This window comes from Artibeus jamaicensis, unplaced genomic scaffold, assembly GCF_021234435.1.
Source record: "Artibeus jamaicensis isolate MK-2021 breed Jamaican fruit bat unplaced genomic scaffold, CSHL_Jam_final contig_2259, whole genome shotgun sequence".
NCBI lineage: Eukaryota > Metazoa > Chordata > Mammalia > Chiroptera > Phyllostomidae > Artibeus > Artibeus jamaicensis.
The window spans coordinates 4350614-4372577 of NW_026521468.1; the positions used below are offsets into that span (position 1 = coordinate 4350614).

General features: G+C 56.1%; 1 long non-coding RNA gene across 2 annotated transcripts; it reads left to right on the forward strand.

Annotated features, from left to right (window-relative positions):
• Positions 1-248: 248 nt before the first annotated feature.
• Positions 249-13776, forward strand: LOC119065334 (uncharacterized). Of its 2 annotated transcripts, none has more exons than XR_005085576.2 (3): positions 249-511; positions 12558-12643; positions 13719-13776. It is a non-coding gene; the product is annotated as an uncharacterized LOC119065334 (long non-coding RNA). The 2 variants fall into 2 exon arrangements; XR_005085577.2 differs by lacking the exon at positions 13719-13776 and adding an exon at positions 13512-13673.
• The last annotated feature ends 8188 nt before the right edge of the window (positions 13777-21964 follow it).

The window sequence follows — 21964 nt, forward strand, 5'->3', positions numbered from 1 at the left end:
AATGGGCACCACCCCTTCCTGCATCGGGGGTGCATCAGGAGTGTAGCCCAGGCTTGGTTGTCTGCCTGTCCCTGGGTCATCTGGACCCCAGACGCTTTCTGTGGCCACAGCTGTGTCCAGAGCATAATGAGCTCTCTCTGCAGGGAAGGGGCGGGGGCAGGTGGGGGAACTCAGCTGAGCTCCTGGTCAGGGTCTGACCTTTGACCCTGGCCCTTGCCAACTCTGCATTCAGCGACCTGCCTGCTCTCTATGTTTGGGAAGCCACTTCTGCTGGGACACGGGGTCTCCTAGGAATGGAGCCCTGTCCCCTCGGCTGTCTCCCTGTTGCCCTCTCCTCACCTGCCCAGAACCCTCCTTTGGCTGCTTCTGCCCTTGCTGGGCGGCTCGGCCCTCCTCCCCTCTAGCCTTTGATACTGCTTGCTCCCTGAATGCAGCCGTCCATGGTCTGGCCTGCAAGTCCCTGACCCGCAGCAGGCGGGGCAAAGACGAATCCCCGGGAGTCCTCAGGCAGGTCTGTAACTCTCAGTCCCGGGGTGGACAGGAGGGAAGAATGGGCTGACGCTCAGGAGCTCAGGAACACTTTCCTGTCCCTGAGCTGAGACGGGTCCTGGTGAGCAGGCAGACTCCGACTGGCTAACAGCTGGATCTCCCGCTGGGCCTGCGAGGGGGCACGGGCAGAGCATTCAGGGTCTGGAGTTGGCCCGGAGTCTCTGAGCGGCTTGTTCTGGGGCCGTGGCAAAGGCGCCTGGGGGGTAACAGGCACTCTGGGTCCTGTTTGTTTTGCCTTTTCTCCAGCCTCCTCCCTTTTGGCCCTGTGTTCACTCTGCTTCCATTATCAATGGGTGAAGTGGAAAATAATCTGGCTCTTAGGGGAATGTGCGTCCCTGCTCCCTTCTCTGCTGCTAATGGAACCAGCAGCTGTCCCCAGCCGTGTGTGGCTGCCCCGATCCTCTGAGGACGGGGTGGGTGGGGGGGAGAAGACCTGCCAGGGGAAGGGACTTTGCTCGGTTTCATCTCCCACCGGGCACAGGGCCGACAGCAGGCAGGGGGCCCTGAGAAACAGAGCGATTGATTTGGAGGTGGGGACTTGGGCATAATCATCACAGCTTCCGTGTATTGATCACCTCCTGTGAGTCAGGCAAAAATCTGAGTTGTTCTTGTTGAATTATCTCATTTCGGCCTCTCACCGGCCCCAGGGATAGCTATCATCTCCCTCCGTGGGAACTGAGGCTCAGAGAGGTTCAGTAACTTGCTCTCGGTCGCACAGCTGGAAAGAGGCTGAGCTGGGAGCTACACCCGGACTGCCTGAGTCCATCGTTCTTTCCTGGCACAGCAGGGGGTGCCGAGAGGGTGCAGACACAGAGCTCCAACAGCACGGTGCCTCATCCCTGATTCTGCCCTGGAGAACAGGCAGGACCGTCCCGTCCCCGGGTGTCCCTCTTCCAGTGGGAGGGGTTTCCCGAGGCAGTCTGGGACTGCCGAGCCTGAGGCATGTGGAACTCCCAGCTCAGGGGGGCACGTGGGTCGTATCCAGGAACCCAGGAGTGTGCGGCACGCCTTTGGCGCCATCTTGAAAGTCACTTTTGCCTTTTTCTTATGGTAAAACCGTGCCAATTGTGTGCCCGTGTCACACCTTGGATGGGTGGACCGTCTGCGTTGTGTTCAAGAACTCCAAGTCTGAGAAGATGCAGCGATGAGCCCCACGCTGAATGGGTGAGGTGAGATGAGGTTAGGATGTCTTTGGAGGTTGACAGGGGAAGTTCAAGGCCAGCTGGAGCATTCGAGAGGAATGGCAGTGTAAGGCCATGCCTCTAAGAGAGCCCAAGGCCTGCTGGGCACTGCCCGGCGTTTGGCCTGGGCTCAGAGTGGCCTCAGGAAAGGGCCTTCCCTCTGTGACACCCTGTACATAGTAGGTGCTCAATAAATGCTCAGATCAAGAAGGAATGGGCCCCCTCCAGGGAACTGATTGCTCTAATTTGGGAATGCCCCCCCCCCCCCCCCCGCAGAAGAAGGAAACATGAACTTTTTTCGGCCCCTGCCATAGGTCAGGTACCCCGCTAGGCATTTTCACATATCTCATCTCAGCAGGTCGGGGCTTTTTTCAAAGTGGGACATTAAAGCTTCCACGTGGGAAAGCAACACACGGCTCCCCAGGAAAACCCCCCACTGCCGCGGAAGCACGAGTCCCACTCAACTCCCCAGTTCCCCTGGGGAGGCCTGTGGGGTCCGTTCTCCTTACCCATCTTTGGTGCCTCTCATTTGACTATTCCGTGTTCATGGCTGTGCCATGGTGCCGCCATGGTATTGCCCGTGGTGCTGCACCCGTGCTCTGGGGGTTAGAGTGGCCCTCGACAAGGAGCAGGCAGGGGCAGATACCTCCTGTGCTCTCCCGAGGGTCCCTGCGCCCTGGGCCTTGGAGGCTGCGTGGTATTGTAAGGAGACCACAGGTTCTGGGGCCCCCACCTGTGCCTAAGTCCTGGCTACTGTCCTGTGGACTTGCTGGGTGATCTCGGGCAAGGCCCCTCTACCCACTGGGCCTGGGTTTCTGGTCCTGCCAGACAATGGGGATGGGGAGGGACTGTCATTCCCTGCGTTTTTGTTTTATTCTGTTTTTGTCCTCTCCTCACCTCTGAGCTTTCATGCTCAGTGACCCTTGGCAAGTTATTGACCCCTCTGAGCCTCAGTTTCCTCCTCTGATAAAGGAAAGCCCCCCCTTGTAGGTTGTCATGAGGATTAAATGAGATAATACATGTAACTGCAGAAAGTGCTCAAACTTGCACTTCCAGACCCTGGTGCCAGTCTGGAAAAGACTGTCTATCAGAAACCATGTGTCTACTAATAATGATGATACTACTAATAATAGCAAACGCACACAGAGCTGTCTATTTCAGAGGATGTTCTAAGCAATTGGTACATGTTCTGTTTTATCCTCGCTCAACCCCTGTGGGGTGCACACTATGAGCACCCCCATTTTCCAGATGATGAAACTGAGGCCGGGAGAATTTAAGGGGCTTGCCCCAGGTCTTGCAGCTGACAGTGATGAGGATTTAAATCCAGGTTGTTGGACTGCAGAGCCCTCAGCCCCCCGCAGGGCTAGGAGGCAGCTCCCAGAGGGGGGCAGCTGTCCGGGCCCGAGGGTTCCCTCGCCAGGCTGGGTCCCCCTCTCTGCTGGACCGCTGCCACCTCTCGCCCCCTGTTTGAAGCCGGCAGGTGGGGGAGGGCGGCTGGGAGCCTGGGTGTGGGGGGTGCATCTGTGCACAGGTCTGAACACCTGCCTCCATCTCGATCTGATCCCTCCCGTCCTCTCTCTGCGGACAGGAGACGGCACCTGCTTCCCATCGCCTTCCCGGAGCCGCCTGTCTGGTTTTTATCCCCTCAGCACCAGGATGGGAGGGATTGTCCGCAGGGCACAGACCAGGGGTGGGGAGGGGGGCAGAGGGAAGGTGGGGGCAGTGTGTGCAAAGCCCCACTTTTTGAGCCAGGGGCTCCTCGGCCACTGCCAGCTGCACCCCCACCCCGCTCCCAAACCTTCAGGGACACTCCAGGTGCACTAGCCAGTAAGGTCCTCATTCCCTGGTCTGTAAGTTGGGCCGCTTCTTGAGTCCAACCTGAGTTCGAATCCCACCTGCACTGTGTACTTGGCTAAGATGCGTAGTTGTTTGGAGCCTTAGTTTCCTCATCTGTAAAATAGGGTTACTGATACCGGCCTTGCAAAATCAATGGGATATAACTGGTATTCTATTAAGCTTCTAACCTGGGGCCAGCACACAGTAGGTGCTTCAGCATTTTCTCCATATTTTATGTATTACCCTCCCCAAGCCTCTAGCGGCATTTACTATGACCATCCTCATTTTCCAAATGAGGAAACTGAGGCATGGAGAGGTGGAGTTACTTGCCTAAGGTCAAGTAGCAGAGGTCAAATGGCAGAGGCTTCACATCCACCAGCTTCTCCTAGTCACCGGGCCATCGCTCCGCACCCATCCTGCCCTTCGCCCCGCTGGCCCGGCAGCTCTGCCTTAGCTCACGCAGGTCCCTCCACCCGGCTGCAGACTTTCAGGTCTGTCTTTGATGCTGCCCCTGCGGAGGACCTCTCCTGGTTTGTTAGCAGAACGGAGTTTCCCTCCTTGCCATGAACCTGTGTCTTTCTTGGATATTAAATCAAAGAATTTGGGCTCGACCCCTAGCCCTGCTGCCCAAGTACAGGGTGTAACCAAACGTCAGTCACCTCGTCCCGGCTGCGTGCCTCAGCTGCTTGGAACGTGTTCCTGTGCACCCAGAGCTTGTGGGTTTGACGCTCGGTCAGGGCACGTGCCCGGGCTGTGGGTTCGATCCCCGGTCGGTGTGTATGGGAGGCAACACACTGATGTCTCTCTCACGTTGATGTTTCTCTCAAATCAAGAAACGTATCAGGTGAGGATTTTTTAAAAAGTAAACCACCTAGTCCCTTGGAGCCTCAGTTTCCTCACCCAAAACAGGAGGCCCACTGTGAAGTCAGCTAGTCCCTGGTTCAAATCCCGCCTTCCCCTTTAGCTACCTGTGCATGGTGCCGGGTGGTGCAAGGGAGCCTCTGCTTCCGCTCCACTGTGAGCAGAAATGTCTGCCCAGTGCCCAGGACTGTGCAAAACAGCAGGGTGGTTGCACACCTGGATTCCGGAGCCCAGACTGTCTGGGCTCAGACCCCAGCTCAGTACCCACGTGACCTTGGCAAAGTTACTCCGCCCGTCCGTGCCTCAGTTTTTCCATCCGTGACAAGGAGATTGCAGGAATCCAGCTCTTCTGGGGGCCCAGAGACCTCCTGCGTCCTGCCTCTCTGTGGCTGCAGGGGCTCTGCAGGGGGACACTGCCACAGGAGCGGGCAGGCACCGGAGAGAGGGCTTCCTCTCTTCTGCAGTTTGCATTCACTTTTCCGACAAGCCAGTGAGCACAGAGCCAAGTCAGAGAGCTGCGGCCGCTGCGTGCTCTGCCCAGCCTCTCAGTCAGCCATCAGGGCGCTAACCAGGGGAGGCAGGGCCACCCGACCGTCACAGCCGCCGGGGGAGGGTGGCGCCTCCCAGGGAAGCTGCTGTCACCCGGTCCCATGCTGGGCTCAGCCTCCAGCTCTTGGGAGCAGGTGGTGGCTGTGTCCCAGCCTACTGGGGACCCCAGGGAGCAAGCGGCACAGGAGGCAACTGCACTCACACAGCACCAGGTGCTGTTGTGGCCGGCATGCCCAGGTTCAAATCCCAGCTCACGTCCACCCGCTGCGAGGCCCAGGGCAAGTTCCCTAACCTCTCTGAGCCCCCACTTTCTTATCTGTGAAATGGGTGTAGTAGCAGCACCTGCTTTGCGAGGCTCTTGGAAAAACTTAGTGAGATCAGATGGAAAGCACCCGGGAGGTGTGTGGGATGCAGTGACTGGTCCCTGCGTCTGAGACTCTGACCAGGAGGTCGGAGATTAGAGGCCCTAGGGGTCCACCTGGTGCAGTACAGGTGCTATGGGACTTCCTTTTCCTGCAGAGGGGGAAATAGAGGCACCAGAGCTCGCTCTCACCTTGTCTCCACAAATGCTTTCAAGCAGCCACTGTGTGCTGGGCTGAGGGCGGGTTCTGAACAGGCAAGGCGACCTGAACAGGAGGCAGCCCCTCCCTTGAGGAGCTCACGCATCTGGCTGGTGGGCAGACAGGAATCCGAAGGATTAACCGAGAAACCCAGGGAGCTGGGCGTGGAAGGGTGGAGGAAGAGACTGGCTCCGAGGGGACAATCCCCGAGGGGTGACATTTTCAGGCAGAGGACAGGGCCAGGAGACGCCCAAAGCCGATGGGGAGGAGGGGGCGGCGGTCTGCAGTTTTCCTGGTGTCAGACCACAGAGGACCCTTGGCGCCAAACCTAAGACCCCAGGAGTTATTCCCCCGGGGGCAGGGCACTGGCTGAGCGCTCGGGGCCTTGGGAGGAGTCGATGTGCCTGGTGTCGCAGAACCCGATGGCCCATGACTGACACACAGCTGCTGGATTTCTCCCGCTTAGAGAGGATTCTCCTTGTCACAAAAGGCGATAAAACAATTTTCTTTAAATAACAAATCTCCTCGGTGTCTTTTCCTTTTCCTTTTTCTTTTTTTAAAGGAAATATACTTGGTATGCAAGATGTGTCAGACTTCTGCATTGAACTCCTGGCCACAGTTTCTCTCTTTAAAAGATTTTCTAATTGTGATAAACATGCGTAACACAAAACTTAACCTCTTAGACATTATTAAGTGCTATTGTGCAACCGATCTCCAGATCTCCCTCCTCTTGCAAAATCGAAACATGGTATCCTTTGAAAATAACTCCTCTCCCCTCTCCTCGCCCCTGGCAACTGCCCTTCTCCTTCCGGTCTCTCTGAATATGGCCTCCCTGTGTGCCTCACACCAGCGAAACCACACAGTATTTGTCTTTATGTGACCAGCTTCCCTCACTTCACATACTGTTTTCAAGGTTCACCCATGTTGTCCTATGGATCAGAATTTCCTTTCTTTTAAAGCTGAATAATATCCCGTCTTGTGAACGGACTGCACCGTGTTTCCCATTCATCCAGCAATGGATACTCGGGTTGCTCCCACCTCTCGGCTGCTGTGAACGGTAGTGCTCTGTGCGGGGTACCAGTATCTGTTTGAGTTCCTGCCTCGCCGTTTTTTGGGGTATATACTCAGAAGTGGAATTGCTGGATCATATGGTAACTCTATTTTTAATTTTTTAAAGATCCACCCTACTATTTCTGGGCACAGACTCTTAGACACGGGAGGAACTGCAGAAATGACACACTCCTGCTTATGGACGGGGGACAGGGGTCAAAAAGGACCCTTTTCTCCTGCCTGTCATGTGAGTTAGTGGCCCAGTCAAAACTAGAGCCTGGGATTTGGGGTTCTCAGCGCCTGCCTCTGGCACCTTTAAAGATAAAGATAGTGAAGGGAACGTCCCACTGTGGCGAGGTGACTCTCCCTTGTCAGTAGATGGGGCGCAGGAGCCCAGAGGGACACAGGCTCCTGAAGTCACACAGCCAGCCAGGCCGGTGGGCAGGCAGCTTCTGTGTGTCCCAGCTCCCTGGGGCCCTGGGAACCCCTCCTGCTCTGTGCTTTATTTCGGGGGTCTTTGAAGCTCTAGCAGGTTGACGAGGGACAACACGGAGGCCTCAGCTGAGTCACTCTGTCTTTGTGGCCGAAGTTTCCTCTCCTGCGCAGCAGGGAAGGGGGCAGGTGTCTCTTGCCCTTTGCTCCTCCCCACCTGCGTGCGGAGGCCTGTTTCTGGGGTGTTTACCAGCTCCCCCTAGTGGACACACACCAGCCGTCCTTGATTTGGACCACAGCTCCCCAAACTCCAGGATTCTCTGTGCTGCAGGTGGGCCAACAGAGGACCTGGGAACAAAGAGGCTGCAAAGAGGGTGGGTGAGCACCCAGGCCCCCAGCCAAGGGCGCCCAGCCCTCCTGTTTTCTCTCCGTCCGTCCTCACCAGGATGAAAGGGACGAGGCAGGCCAGCCCTGCAAGTCCTCTCCTGCGTGCCCCCCAGAAGCCTCCTAAATGCCTTTGCCCTCCATCTCTGGGGGAGGCCTGTGCCCTTAGGGTCAGACTGCCACCCTGAGCTCATTAAGGATGCATGAGGTTCAATTTGTGAGTGAGACCAGGAGGCAGCTGGGTCTATAATAAACTCCCCCTCCTGCCCTGGCCGGCCAGCAGGGTAGAAACATTAGGTGGTGGCCAATATCACTTATTTATTACCGAGCACTTAGGCAGCTGTTCTGGGCTTCCGCCCAGAGCACCCTCCTCCCTCTTCCCATCTACCAGGCCCCTCTCCTTACCCAGCTGGCCTCCTCTCTGCTCCAGCCCATTCTGTCCTGAACTACCCATGCCACTTGGGGGTCACATGCAGAAGGCAGGCCAGCCACAGCCACACAGTGGCATCTGAGGCTGGGGTTGCCATTCTTACCCCGGCATGTCAGGCGTGAACCCTCTCGACAAGGGTAAGAGACTCACTGAAGGGCACCCAGTCGGTATGTGTTGGAGCCAGGACTGGCTCCCCGGTTGAGTTCATGAAATGTCCTGCTGTCTCCTCCCAGCCTGCGTGGAGGTGCACTGGGGGTGCAGGCAGGAGTAATCCGGCCCCAGCAAGGTCAGGGGCCGCACGAGGGCTCTGCTTCAGAAGCCAGCCTCACTCATGGCCACTGGAGACGGCAGGTCTGGCCTGAGACTGCAGCATGGGCTTTGCTCCCTTCTGACTGTGTTTCGGGGTTCTGAGCCCCCAGCTTCTCTGGGCTGCCGCTGCCCTGTTCTCATAGTGGGATCATAACCAGGGCACTGTCCTGCCTCGTGAGGCTGTGGGCCCCATGCGGTGTAAGGAGGGAGTGGCTCTGAGGAGCCCTTACAGTCGCTGGCTACTGTTACACCCTTGTCATCAGAGCATGGAACTCTGGGAAACTGGGATCTTCTGAAGGAAGGCCTGACTCTCACTCTGGGTTCCCAAAAAGCTCAGCTCCTACCCCCTCCACTCCCAGGAGGCCCAGCCAGAGGGGCAATCAGCCAGCCCCTCTCCCACCTTTGTCTTATTGTCCTTGAGGGCAGAGCCAGAGTCTGAGGGACCTTCTTGTCTAGAGCCTCAGGCCCAGAGAGGGAAAGGGGTTGACCCAAGGTCACACAGCAATCCAGTTCCAGGCCCCTTGCCCTGTGCTGCTGGCACTGGGGTGTGGGGCCAGCTCAGTGGAGGACAACAGACACCCCAACCTTCTCCCTGAGTGAATGCTCGCAGCAGGGTTCACAGGCAAAGCTGCTTCTCCCAGGATTCCCTTCGAAGTGAGGTGAGAAGACAGCAGGGTGTGTGTGGTGGGGGGGGTGGGCAGGGGGAAAATGGAGGAAGCTTCTGAAGGCCCAGAGATTGGACTTGCAGGCCCGAGGGATGACCGAGGCCCTGCCAGTTCACTCCGTGCCCAGGATTGGGCCCGGGGCTGGACCAGGAGTGGGGGGTTGCAGTCACCGTGAAATGGTTATCCTGGCCAGCTGGGAGCATTTGGCTCTACCCAAACCATGCTCACGGTTTCCTTCTCCAGCTGAGGAACCTGAGACCTGGCAAGGTGAAATGGCTGTCCCAAGGCAGCGCTGCTTTGGTTCTGCCCTGACTGAGCCCGGCTCTGAGGGCCCTCGGAGTCCACTCGGCTATCTTCATGTGCACCTCCGGGCACACCCGACACTGGGACTCAGCATCTGTCTCTCTCCGGCCCCCACTGCCCTCCCAGGAGGGGCTGCACTGTGCCTCGGGTCCGTTTCCCCTTGCCCTCTGGGCTCTGGTCAGAGCCTGGCCCCAGTGGGCACACCTGGTTGCGGGGAAACATCCGATCTCACACGCTGTCCTGCCTCCGCCCACCCGCCCCAGGCTGCATCAGCAGCTGCGGGGCTGAATAATTCATTGAACCTTGTTTATTCTTCCCTTCCTGGCTGTGAGAGGCTCTCAAAACCCCACCACAGCCCCAACCCGGGTCCAGCTGCCCTGGCCTTCACCCACCTCCAATGCGGCCACCAGAAAGCTGCTCCAGGACTGGGCCATGGGCCTTGGCCATGAATTATGCAGGCCTCCTTTGGCTGGAGCCGTCTGGGCCACAGTCCGTCCTGTTGGTGCACCTGGAAGGAGCTCGTGGGAGGCAAAGATGGAGATGGCTCCATCCCTGCCTCCGTCTGAGCTGAACATCACGTTCTGCAGGATCAAGTCATCTGCCAGTTGTGCGCTTGGGGCAGAGTGCGCCGCACTGAGAGCCCCCCAAGCTCGAGTCAAAGACCTGCACGCAGCCCACCCTCAGTGCTTGGGTGGTGGCTTCCATCACCTGTCGCTCATCGAAGGGGTGACCCACCCTATTGGAGGGGCCAAGACAGCCCCTGAGGAGTCAGACAGCCCAGGTGCAAAGCCTGACCCTTCTACTTTGCAGCTGAGTGGCCTTGGGCAAGGTCCTTAACCTCCCTGGGCTCGGTTTTCTCATCTGTAAAATGGGGACAGCCTGGGTTCCCACCCAGCAGGCGGGCTGGGCAGAGTGACACACACGACGCCACGTTGCCGTTGCTGGGTCATTTGTCTGCCTCTCCCGCCACCCCGCCAGCCTTTTGTAAGAAGGTCCTGGATCATTTTTGCCCCCAGCATCTCCAAGAACTGGTCCTGAGATGGCTCCTTGTAGATGCTTGGTAAATGCTTGTTGAATGAATGAATAAATGAATGAGTGAGTGGAAGATTGCTCCCCCGAGATGCCCCGGGCTGATTTATGAGGCAGTGAGAAAGAGCCTGATGGCTGGGAGTGCCCCACGGGGTCGTGATTTACGCAGAGTGGATGGAGGCCTCGGGGAGAGGGAGGCTCTTTCGAGCTCCTCCCCTCTCATGAAGCAGCTGTGGCTCTAGGAGTCGATGAACACATGTGGGGTATCGGAGGTGGTGGTGGGAGAGGATGCTGATGCTGGTGCTGATGAAGATACAGGAATAAATCCTGTGATTTGAGGGGGGTGAGTGCCAGAAGGCAGAAGAAACAGCTGATCCACTGGGCCAGCCTATCAGGCAGTGCGCTCCTCACGGTCAAGGACACAGGGCTTCCCCTCTGTGTTCTTGGTGCCTGGCATGCAGAAGGAACTCGATAGAAGTTCACTGGATACGTGAGCATCCTTAGTCCCCAGGCAATCGGGCAGACGACACAGGACTTCCTCCCTTCCTAAATCTGTGTCCAAACTTCCCAATCTGCCCTGAGCCAGCCTCAGTTTCCAGGCCATAAAAACATGAGTCACTCCTCTTCCCTTGCTAACCTCATCCAAATTGGCTGGTCCCGGCCCCACTCGGCCTGCCCGGCTGGACGCCTGGCCTCCAGGCGTCTGGCAACCGCAGGCCGGGAGGTGCTGCGCCCACCCTGCTGAGTACTGAGAAACTATTTTGATAATTCTGCTGCTTTTGGAAAGACAGCTTCCAAGATCAAGGCCAGGTGGTGCTGGTCTTTTTTTGGAGGTGCTAATTAATAATTTAACTTCACATCATAATAATTTTATTTGGTTGCAGTTAGTGGATTTATGATTATCTCATCCATCCGGTGTCTAGTGCTTGGCCCCCAGGGTCCCTCCTGCTGTTTACTGGAACCGGCCACTGGAGGAATTTCCCCACCGGGAGAGGAGCCCGGGAGAGGCACCTGGGCAGGGGGGGCTCTCCGAAACCCTCACCTCAGCCAGGCTGCTGTGGTCTGCGGGCTGGACGGGCTTTCTGAAATCTCTCAAGGGCTGGTTTTTTGGCTGGTTTGGTTTGGTTTGGTTTGCTTTTGACCTGGGAACAGAGGATGGAGCTAGCGACCTTGCAGCTTCGGTCACCTTGGTTTCTGTGGGAACTGGAGACGGAGAAGCCCAGTATCAGCCCATCATCAGGCTGAGAGAATGTCACAGCTGGCCCCATGCCGCTGCCCTCCACAGAGAGGGACTGAGGGTTAGACACTGTGAGGGACTAGCTTAGGTCCCAGAGCCTGTCCCAGAGACTGTCCCAGAGCCCGGCCCTCCAATACACCCCCCTCCTGGTCTGGTCCTCTAATACATGCCCCCTGTGTGCTCCCTGCCCTACCCTTCATGTCCCCTTCCCTGAACAAAGAGCCCAGGAGTTTTGGGGGGAGTGGTCCAGGAGCATTATGACTGGTGATGAGGGGTGAGCCTGCAGCCCCCTCCTCCCGGAGCCTGGGGACCAGGCCCTGACTAGCTCTCCCGCCAGCAGTGAAGACTGGAGGATAAGCCCCCAGAAGACTGGCAGCCGGGGCTGGGCATCCTCCTAAACGTGTGCAGAACCCCCCTGTGGCCTGGCTTCGTGTGCCCTGTGTCTGGTGGATGATACTGGCACCTATCATCCAGAAGTGGGTGTGACTTAGGTTCAAGGGCGTGGGGGAGGAGGCGGGGCCAGGCTCTGAGGGGCCACCGTGGAGGTCATCTTCATTCTCTGGTGGATGTGGAGCCTGGAGTGACTTGACCACTAGGGAAGTCGCTTTGCCTTTAGTGGCTGCGGCTAATTTCCCTGTGACAGTTGGGAGAGAACTCAGGGAAGAAGTTGGAGGCAGTGTCCTTGCCCAGGGAGGGCACAAAGCTCTGCGGCGCCTCCTCTGGCCGCTGGGTGGGACTGCAGAGCTGCTGGGCTCCTCATTGTCCTCTCCACCAGAAGCTGGGCTAGTGACCAGGCCCCACTTTGGCCTCTGCCCATGCTAATGAGATGCTAATATCGAAGGCCAGATTGGCTGCAGCATCAAAGTGTTTGGGGACCCTCCTGACAGCTTGAGAAGCCCCCAGCCACCGTGGGCAGCTTGAGCTCTAAGCCAGGATGTTCTCCCAGCAATTGTACCTGTCAGTTCTCATTATAGCTGATGCCCACAGTACCTGCAGGGACATAAATGGCCTCGTTCTCCCCCAGAGCTCCCAGGGACGCTGGTGCCTGGTCTCGGCAGGTCCCTGGCGACTGCGGAGGCTTCATTGGTGCCAGGGTCAGATCTTGCCATTCAAGATCTTACAGGACCCCTCCTGCTCAGATCCACACGGTGACTTTTCTTGGTTTTGATTTCTCCTACCCAGGGCTCAAGACAGTTTGCGTTCGGACAAATCTTCATTGTGACGCAAGCCTTCTCCTCTGGATGCTTAGAATTCAAGGACCGTAGAAGGTCAGACCAAACAGTCATTAATGATTGGAAAATGCGGGGTTTTTTTTTTAAGACTTGTTTTTTATTTGCTTAAAAACTGTCGGAATAAAGTATATGCAAATTGAAAAAATTAAAATACCAAAAGGTTTATAATACAAAACACTCACTGTCCCCACCCTTCCTACCTCCACTCCCGCTCTCCTGGGGACGGCACGTTTTAAACCCTCTCAGCTGCTGCCTCTGCTGTCTGCCCTCAGGTTTCTGCAGAAATGGCCTGCACTGCTGTCAGCTGCTTGTGCCCCTGGAGACACCATCTATTGTCCCCCCCATTCTGGGGGACGAGGATTTCACTCCGTTACCCGCCCACTCCGCGCCTCCCTCCTCACAGTGTTCCTTCTTGTCGAATCTAGAACGTTATTATGACGATGCAGATGTGACTCACTTCAGCATCAAGGATAACGAACCGTAATTTTTTCTTTCTCACGTATTTTTTTCTGGTGTGGCCAAGAGGGCACTGGTCAGATATCCAGCTGCTCCCCTACGTTTCTCAATTTCCCTCCCAGTTGGGTCAAGGCCCCGCAACTAGACCGAGCCTTTGGCTCGGAGCCTGTGAGCCTCTCCCTCCTCTCCCTTCGCCAGAGAGGAGACAGGGTGTGGGCCGTGGGTTCCACGTCCACAAATACGAAAAGAAGGGCTGGCTGCTCAGTGGGAAACATGATGTGAGTGGGAAGTAAACTCTGAGCCTCTATGGTGGTACCCAGTAGTAGCTCTCTGGATAAATATCCCCAAAGGTAGCAACGAGCTCATGTTTGCAATTGCATCTTTTTCTTAAATGTTTCCAAACGGTGCGTCAGATCTGCCACATTATTATTAGTTCTTTTGTTCACAGAAGACTGTTCTACACCAGTGCATCTACCAATCCCTTCTCTTTCTCTGGATTCTGTCCTCCGGGGCCCCTGAGTTTCCTGGTTCAGTCGGGCCTGTTCCTCTCCAGGCCTGCTGCACGGTTGCCAGCCCTGGGAGCTCCCTCTGCCAGCCTCCTGGGCCGAATTTCCTGTTTCCTGGATTCTATTTTTTTTTTTTTTTTTTGGTTTAGTTCCCACTTTTGCTGGAGCGAATCCTCTGGAAGCTTAATGAGGAAAAGCGTATGCAAAGTGAGTTTCCCGAATCCTTACATACCTAAAAAATATTCACATTCTCAACTTTTACCTTAATTGCGTGTCTAGATATGGAATGCTATACTGAAAACAAATTTCTTCGAGAATTTAAAGCCACTTTCCTGTTACCCAGTACCCAGAGCTGCCCCTGAGAACTCTTGCAGCCACCTTGACTCGTGCCCTGTTGTATGAGACCCGTTTTATCTTGCTGAAGCGTTTAGGGCCATCTTTTTGTAGGTTCTGATATTTTACAATAACATGTCTTGGGGATGGATCCATCTATTGTTCTGGGCACTGGGTAGGAACGTGAGGCCCTTTAATCTGGAGACTCATGCCTTTTAGTGCTGAGAAACTTACTCGAACTATTTCTTTGATAATTCTCCTCCTATTTTCTCTGTTAATTGGGTACCAGTTCCTGGGTTGACATGTGCATCGGCCAGGGTTGTAATGATGCTACCAACCAACCCCAACCCTGGAGGCTTGCAGCATAAGGACTTGCACTCGTGCATCTGTGGCTGAGGGTCACTGACTGAGGCCAAACTTGGCGGAGTGGCTGATGGTGACTGGTTTACACCCCGGAGTGTGATAGGGGGTGGCTGACCTGGGATGGAGGGGAGGGGTGGAGCGCTCCTCTCTCCAAATGCTTCTCACCCTTGTGGTGGGACCAGGGGGCTAGGACTGGTCTCGTGGAGATGGTCGGGGAGCAAGAACCCAATGACATAAGAGTTCTTAAGCCTTTGGTCATATCCCACTACCCCCTTCCCTGTGCCCACCCCCCAACATCAAATGGCAGAACTCAAAGTCAAGAGGCCTCTTCAGTTGGGGGACCTGTAACGTCACCTGGGAAAAGATCAGCTACTGGGGGGAGTGAAGAACCTGGGCAGTCAGTGCAGCCACCACTTTACTTTAAATGGTGCGTTTGTCTTTTTCCCACACTGGCCACAGTGATCTACTTTCTAGAAGGTTTCGTCGACACCTTTTTACAGCCCGTGTTGTGCATTTCACTTCTGTTTCAAAGTTCTAGAGCTCTTTCTTGTTCTCTGTTTTTTTCTTTTTCACAGCATTCTACTCTTATTTTATGAATGCAACACATTTTCTCTCTCTGCTTGGATACTTGCTAGAGGTTTTCTATAAGATCTTTTGTGTTCGTTGCTTGCTTAAAATTCTTTCCATTCTCTCCTTTTCTCCCTGGGTTGACTGCCGATGGACCTTCTCTCGGCTTGCTCTCTCAGCGGCTGGGACGGCACAGGGCACGGGGGCGAGAGTGTGACAGAGTGTGACAGAGTGCCTAGGGCCATCGCTCACTTCTACAGCTCACGAAGTAGGTGGCAGCACTTGAGCTTGGCCTCTTTCCTCCTCAGAGTCCTGGCCTGCTAAGCGGGAACAGGACGAGCAAGCTGCCCCACGGAATTGTTGGGGGAAGAGCCCCCGCGTGGAAAGCACTTGGCAGCATCGCTAGAACACAGCGCGGAGCCCTGGTTGTCAGCTTCCCACGCCGGCTTCTCTCCTCCAAATCCGACTGCAGTTTCGCATCCAGTGGGGAAGCTCGTGGGAGGGTGCACTTTAGTGGAGAGCATGGGACTGGGAGCCTGCTCTTGGAGTTGGACATCATACTGCATCTTAAGATTTTCCTTTCCCTATCAGAGCAGTTTTCCCTGTGAAGATGGCGGCGCGGAGGTCTGTGGCTGACAAGGCGAGGGGCCTGGTGCTCCCGGCGATTTCCGACCAGGCCTCACTTAATCCCAGTTTCCAGCTCCTGGCCTCGCTTTCGGCCTCAGGCGTTGGCCCCTGAGCTGCCAGGGTTTGCTCTCACTTTGTGTATGTGGTGGGGCGGTGGGTGCAGGGGACGTGTTTTTAGGAGAGAACAGTGACCTGGAAGCCAAAGCTGCATGATGCACAAAGCAGAGGAGAGCAGAACCGCCCTGGTGCAGCCCGGAAGCCCCCGCTGCCTCCCCCCACGCCAGCCTCCTTCTGAGACATCGGTTTGGAGACCCTGAGCCACCGACACCCCTGCCCTCACAAATGGCCAAGCCCCGCTGGGAGAGGCAAGTGTCTGGACCTTGACCTCTGACCCCCCGCTCTGGGTTCTCCCCCTCACACCGTGTTACTTCTGAGTCCAGGGACATCCATTTCCCTGTTTTTAAAAAGTTCGTCTCAACTTCCTCTCTGTGAACTCTTTCTCAGTCTGGATTGTCCTGATTCGAGCTGCACGTTCTGTTTTCATCGCTGCCACCTACAGGGACGATGACAAGGGCCACACAGCTGCTTGCTGCTTGCTGGGTGAAGGAGATCTACCGTTTATTTGTCTGAAAACACGGTCGTCGCACAGTTCGCTTGCCCCAGCCCACAGAGCCTCTGCTCCCCTCACCTGCACCCCACACGTGCCCCCAGCCTCCCAGGCTATGGGTTCTGACAGCCAGCCAGGGCACGGGACGCCTCCGCCCACCCATCTCCCTGTCTCTGCGGGGCCTTGAGCGTGTGACGTGGTCCCTTGAGCTTTGTTTCTTCATCTGTAAAATGGGCGGATGGGGTGGCCTCCCCGGGTTAGGGGGACATATACTAACGGAGGCCTTGGCTGGTGCTGGTCACAGACATAGCAAGTGGTTCAATACACCTCAGCCACTGTTACTGTGTGTGCATTTATTGTAAACACGTGCCGTCCTGTCTCCTGGTGTAGGTCTAAGTTCTCTACTGGATGGTGGGCCTCAGCTCTGACTCCACGTTAGAGTCACTTGGGGGTGGGGGTGCTTTTGGAAAATGTGGCTGCCTGCGCTCTGGGTCAGAGCAATGGACTGAGCATCTCTGGGACCCAGGCACGGTCAGTGGTGGGTGCTTTCAGGAAACCAGGACTGAGTGTGCCGAGCTGGTCCACAGGCGGCCTGAGCACCCACACCTGGCCAATGTTCACGTCACATGTAGCACCTAGCGCCCGGGGGTTCCCTACCCGTCGCATGGATGAGCAAGTGAATGAGTGTGAGAGACACATCCGAGGTGGAACGCGAGGATCTCTGTGGACACGGGCTGTTCACCGAGGCTCACCAAGCTCAGACCTGGTCGGCTGATCGGGGGCCCTGGGGAGCCTGCGTGTGCCTGAGTGTGGAGCTCTGCACCCAGGTCTGGGGCCACATTTGCATGTGGTCTGGGACTCACAAAGTGCTTTTACTAGACCTCATCACAATCCCATAGATGGGTGCTTCCTCTTACTCTTCCTAGTGACCCTACTGTATAGATGCGGACTATGGCCCGGAGACATCGGGGCTTGTCCACGGCCCCCTGGTCAGAGAGCTGCCGGCCAGGCCGTGGGCCTGTCTGTGTGTCCTGACTCGGTCTTGTGCTTGCTCCGTGTCTCTGGCATGAGGCTCAGAGGCAGTCACCCGTCCTCTGACAGAGTCATGCGGAGGGAGGCAGAGGGGTGGGGGCCCCTGCGGGAAGCTGGCTCCAGGCCCTGGCTCCTGGGGAAGCTTCAGGAGCGGTGGGATCCTGTGTGCATGCCACTGTGTGACAATACATGTGTGACACCCCATGTGTGACTATGCTTGTGTATTTCCTGCTGCCTTGTGTAGTATGTGTCCCTGCCGTGTCCCTGCATGGGGCACACGTTGGTGTGTTGCTGTGTTGAGCCTGAGTTGCCACCTCAGAAGCCCCTTGAGCTCCTCAGAGCCTGCTCCTGCGGCCATCAGGAGACCTGCCGCCAGCGGGGAGGTCAGAGACCCACGTGGCTGCCCCTGCCCAGGAAAGGGTACAACAGAGAATGTCCTCTCCCCCAGGATGAGGTCCAGGGCACCCCTCTGTCCAGCACCCCGCATCTTTCCTCCCCCTGGACCTGCTTCTTTCCAGAGATAAGAAGCAAATGGTCCGCTGCAAAGCGGAGGCTGCCTGTGGCTTTTCCTGTCCTGCCCGCCCCCCACCCGCCCCATCGCCTGGTGCCTGCTGAGCCTTCCCGTCTGCCAGGCTCGGCTTCTGTGGGAAACTTCCCTGGGCACCTTTACTCCCGGCTGTGTGTTAATTGCTTTGGTTCCAGCCTCCCATCCACCTCAACTTGTGACAGGGTCACCTTGCCACATTGCTTTACCCCGGTCCAATAGCGAGTGGAAGAGACAGCCAGGGGCCAGGGGAGCAGGGGGAGAGGTGCCTAGGCCAGGGCTGTGGCCACCACAAGGTGGACACTAGGCATGAGGACCTGCACACCCAAATCGGGCCCCCACCCCCGCTTCCTGCCTCTGCTCCCATAACTAACTGCACAGAAGACCATCTCGGGGGTTGAAGGTCCTGGAGAAGAGATGACCCCCGGTTGCCCAGAATCTGTAGGGGGTGGGGCCAAGCTCGTGTCAGGTCAGGGGAGGGGCCTTTTCCAGGGGACAGCGTGAAGGGGAGAATGGTGGCCCAGAGGGCCATGGACTCATCTGCTCGAAGGCGGGGGGATGGTTCCAGTGGACCCAGCTCTGCCGCCTGTGGCCTCCGGTTAGTGACATCAGTCACTCTATCCCCTCCCTCAAATGAGACAGTCCTCTTTCCCCAAATTGCCCCCTCCTAACCCCATTCTCGTCCCCTGCCCCCCACAGCAACCACTCACAGCTTCAGCCTTCTGTCCGTGGGTAACGAGGGCTCCTTCCTGCAGCCTCGTCCAGGGCCTCACTGTGCCAAGGGTGAACTGGAGCCCAAGGCAGGGGTTCTTTTCTTCAAGGGCACGTGGTCTTAGTTCTAGTCCGGACCCTGCGCCCACCCTGCTGCGTGGTGCCGCGTACGCCGCTGCTCCCCTCTGTGCTTGGATTCTGCACCAGTTAGAAAATCAAAGGCTTTGCATCACCCCACATTTCTTGCTGGTGCACAGCAGTGGGGCTCCAAGGCTCCCCTGTGCAGGGCCCCAGGCCCCCTGGGCCGTCCAGCCTAACAGTAAAGGGACTTCTTCTACAAGAGGTTCGGGGACACTGTGAGGCCCTGGTGGTGACAGGGAGGAGGCAGCTTCCTGACCTCAGTCTCCATCTCCAAGGACAGGCCAGATGGCAGGGGTGGGAGCGTCGGAGTGACTGAGACCAGACTTCTCGGTGGTGGAGAGCCTGCCCGGACCAGGGCAGGACCCACCAGACCGTGAGCCCCTGAGGGTGTGTCTGGTTCTTCTCCAACCTTCCAGTTCTTCCCATGCTGTGTCCTCAGAGCTGACGCTCTGCAACTATTTTTAAAGAACCAAATAACTGAACAGAGAAGTGAGGATAAAGTGGGTTAGGTCACCGACCGAGGAAGGAGGAGACCTTGGCTTTGCTGGGCCCAGTGGAACAAAGGAGAGGGGGACATGAGAAGTTAGGGTAGGTGAAGTTATGCCATGTGACAAACAAACCCCAGATCTCAGTGGCTTAAACCAACAAAGGTCTACATCTCACACCACTGGTCTGGTCTGTATGGGCTGGCGGCTCCCGTCTAGACTCGCCCCTCTACAGTCACTCAATGGACAAGGGAGCAGTCACGACTTGCACATTCCTGTCACATCAGAGGGAAGAGAACTTTCAGGTTTTATATTAGCAATGAAGTAGTCCATGTAAAAGTGACACTCTCTCACACCCCATTGGCCAGAACTAGTCACATGGTTGCTTTTGCTCATACTCCATTGGTCAGAACTAGTCACATGACTGCTTTTGCTCATACCCCATTGGTCAGAACTAGTCACATGGCTGCTTTTGCTCATACCCATTGGCCAGAACTAGTCACACTATACCTCTAACAACAGAGAACTAGTAAATACAATCCCAGCATTCCTGGAAGACGGAAATATTCGATAAATAATGCCAATGGGAGCAATTTAAGAATTAGCCATGGAGAGCTGGAAGGGGAGGGGTGGTGCTGACATTTCAGATCTGCTCTGACCCACACCTCGGGGTGCCAGGCCTGTGACTGTGCCCCTCTGATAGCCTGACGTCATGACCTAGCCCCTGGAAAAGAAAGGGAGAAGGCGGGCTGCAGGGGAATTGAGCCGAGCACCAGCGTGTGCCCAGCTGCACTGCGCAATGGGAATGTATGACGCACACAGCTCCTGCCCCGATGGATCCGACGAGCGCGTAAGAAACAGTCCAGCATAAAATGGATGAAGATTTGATATGCTGGGTCCGAGGTGCAAACTGACGGGCACAGGGACGGGGAGGCAGCGTGGTCTGCAGCTGAACTCGGTGGTGGCCGTATTTCCTCCTGCCGCCCCAAGGTTGGAGCCGCCCCACAAGGTCACAGGCCAGTGCAGTTACGTGGTTTCCGGTTCCTGCCTCTAACCTCGCCAACACCCCCTCGAGTTTAGGAAGCTCTGTAAATGGAGCCATTTCTGGAGGAGAATAGAAGACCCACCCCAAAGCCTTCAAGGTGCATGACTGTTGTCTCAGTAAGTTATATGCTTTTATTAATGGGAATGTTTCGTTTCTCTTACACGTTTACAGTAAGTTATATGCTTTTATTAATGGGAATGTTTCGTTTCTCTTACACGTTTATGGACATATTCCTGGTGGCGTTGTGCTGTCCGTGTCCTGAGCTCCCCAGTCCAGTCCATATAAAGAGCAAAATGAGAACAAGGGCAAAAGCGAGAGCAACAGAGAGACAGAGAGCGAGCGAGCGAGAGAGAAGGAAGGGGGAGGAAGATCAGGAGGACCGGACCCTTTATTTGGGTAGTAGGTGTTTGCTTTGCAGTCATTTGGAGGATAATCTCTCCCTCGCCAAATTGGGCTTTGTGTAATTTGGCTTGAATTAGGAAAATCCAAGTGCTTAGAGTTAATACTAAATGTAACAGTCTCAGCAGAAGGGAGATGGGGGGAAATGACACACGCATGCTCTCCTCTGAGTGACAGTCTCGCTAAAGAGTCACCGCTCCCACAGTCCAACCCTTTTAGGGCCCCGAGTCACCTTCAGAACAAAGTCCAAGGCTCTTGGCTCGGACTGAAAGACCCTCCCTGACACGTCTTTACCCCGTCTTTCCCCTTCTGTCCCCTTCCGTCTGCCACCCACCTGCACCCACACTCGAGTTCTAGGCGACATTTCCCACACTTACCAAAGCCTGGCTCTTGGCAGAAACGTTGGCCGACCCCTGTTCTATACCATGGGCTCTTCGGCTGTTTTGGACTAGAGACCCCTTTGAGAACCTGATCGAAATCTTTGACCTGGAATTCGTGCACACCCACAGAACACTGTGCATTCAAGTCCATGAAGATCAATGACCCCTCAAGTCCCTTCACTCAGTCCCCTGGGGATCCACCCCAGACACCAGGTTAAAGATCTGCCATCCAAGGCCGGTGAGATTGGAGCCGAAAAGGGATGGCGAACGTGGTCCACGGTGGCTGGGACAGCAGATAGGGGTAAGAGTCATGTCTCCTAAAAAATCAAAGCTTAAACATAAGCGAGGATGCATTGCCCTGAAGGGTCTCCGACATACCGCTGGCCGCCCTGTGCAGAGCTACTCCCTCCAGTCCCGGGAAACTCACTACCGCACATCTCATTGTGCCCCCACAGGGAGACGCAGCTTGGGAGGAGAGCCCCCCATCACACTCAGATGAGCTCTCATAATAGAAGCCCATGGTCCTTCTGGAGGTTCCAGTGGGCAGAAGCTGGTCTGAGCTGATGAAGAGAGGAGAATAGAAACCAGGAGGCAGGGGACAACCAGCCCACCCCGGCCTCCCTGCGACGCTGAGGGAGGGGCAGGGGAGAGAAGCTGGGGCCACTGCGATTGACCGGATGCAGACTCCCCTTCTTAAAAACGAGGGGTGGGGGTGGCATGTGTGTGCCTGGAAGCTAATGAAATCCTGAGCAATAGGAGGCGTTAGGCCTCTGGGAAGCAAATTGTGGGCCAAATGTGCTCATTTCTTAGCAGAATTATTAAATTAGCAGATGAGGGAAACACATTAGACATTATGAATCTTGCTTTTAGCAGAGCCCTTGATGGAGGGTTGCGCAGACACTTGCTAAATTCATTGCGAGCAGGGCTGGAGAAAAGCTGGCGTCACAGGGATCCCCCGTGGGAGGGACTAGGGACAAGAAGGGTGGTGTTTCAGGAACGTCTGGGCCAGGTCCGGTCTTGGGGGCTTTAGGTCCACTACTCATTCAGTCCCCACCACCCTCAGTAAGGCAGGGGGGACTGTCCTCATTTCAGAAGGGAAAGAGGGCTCAGAGGGTGAAGTGCCTGGCCTCAGCTCCCTTGGAGTCAGTGGCCGAGGTCACG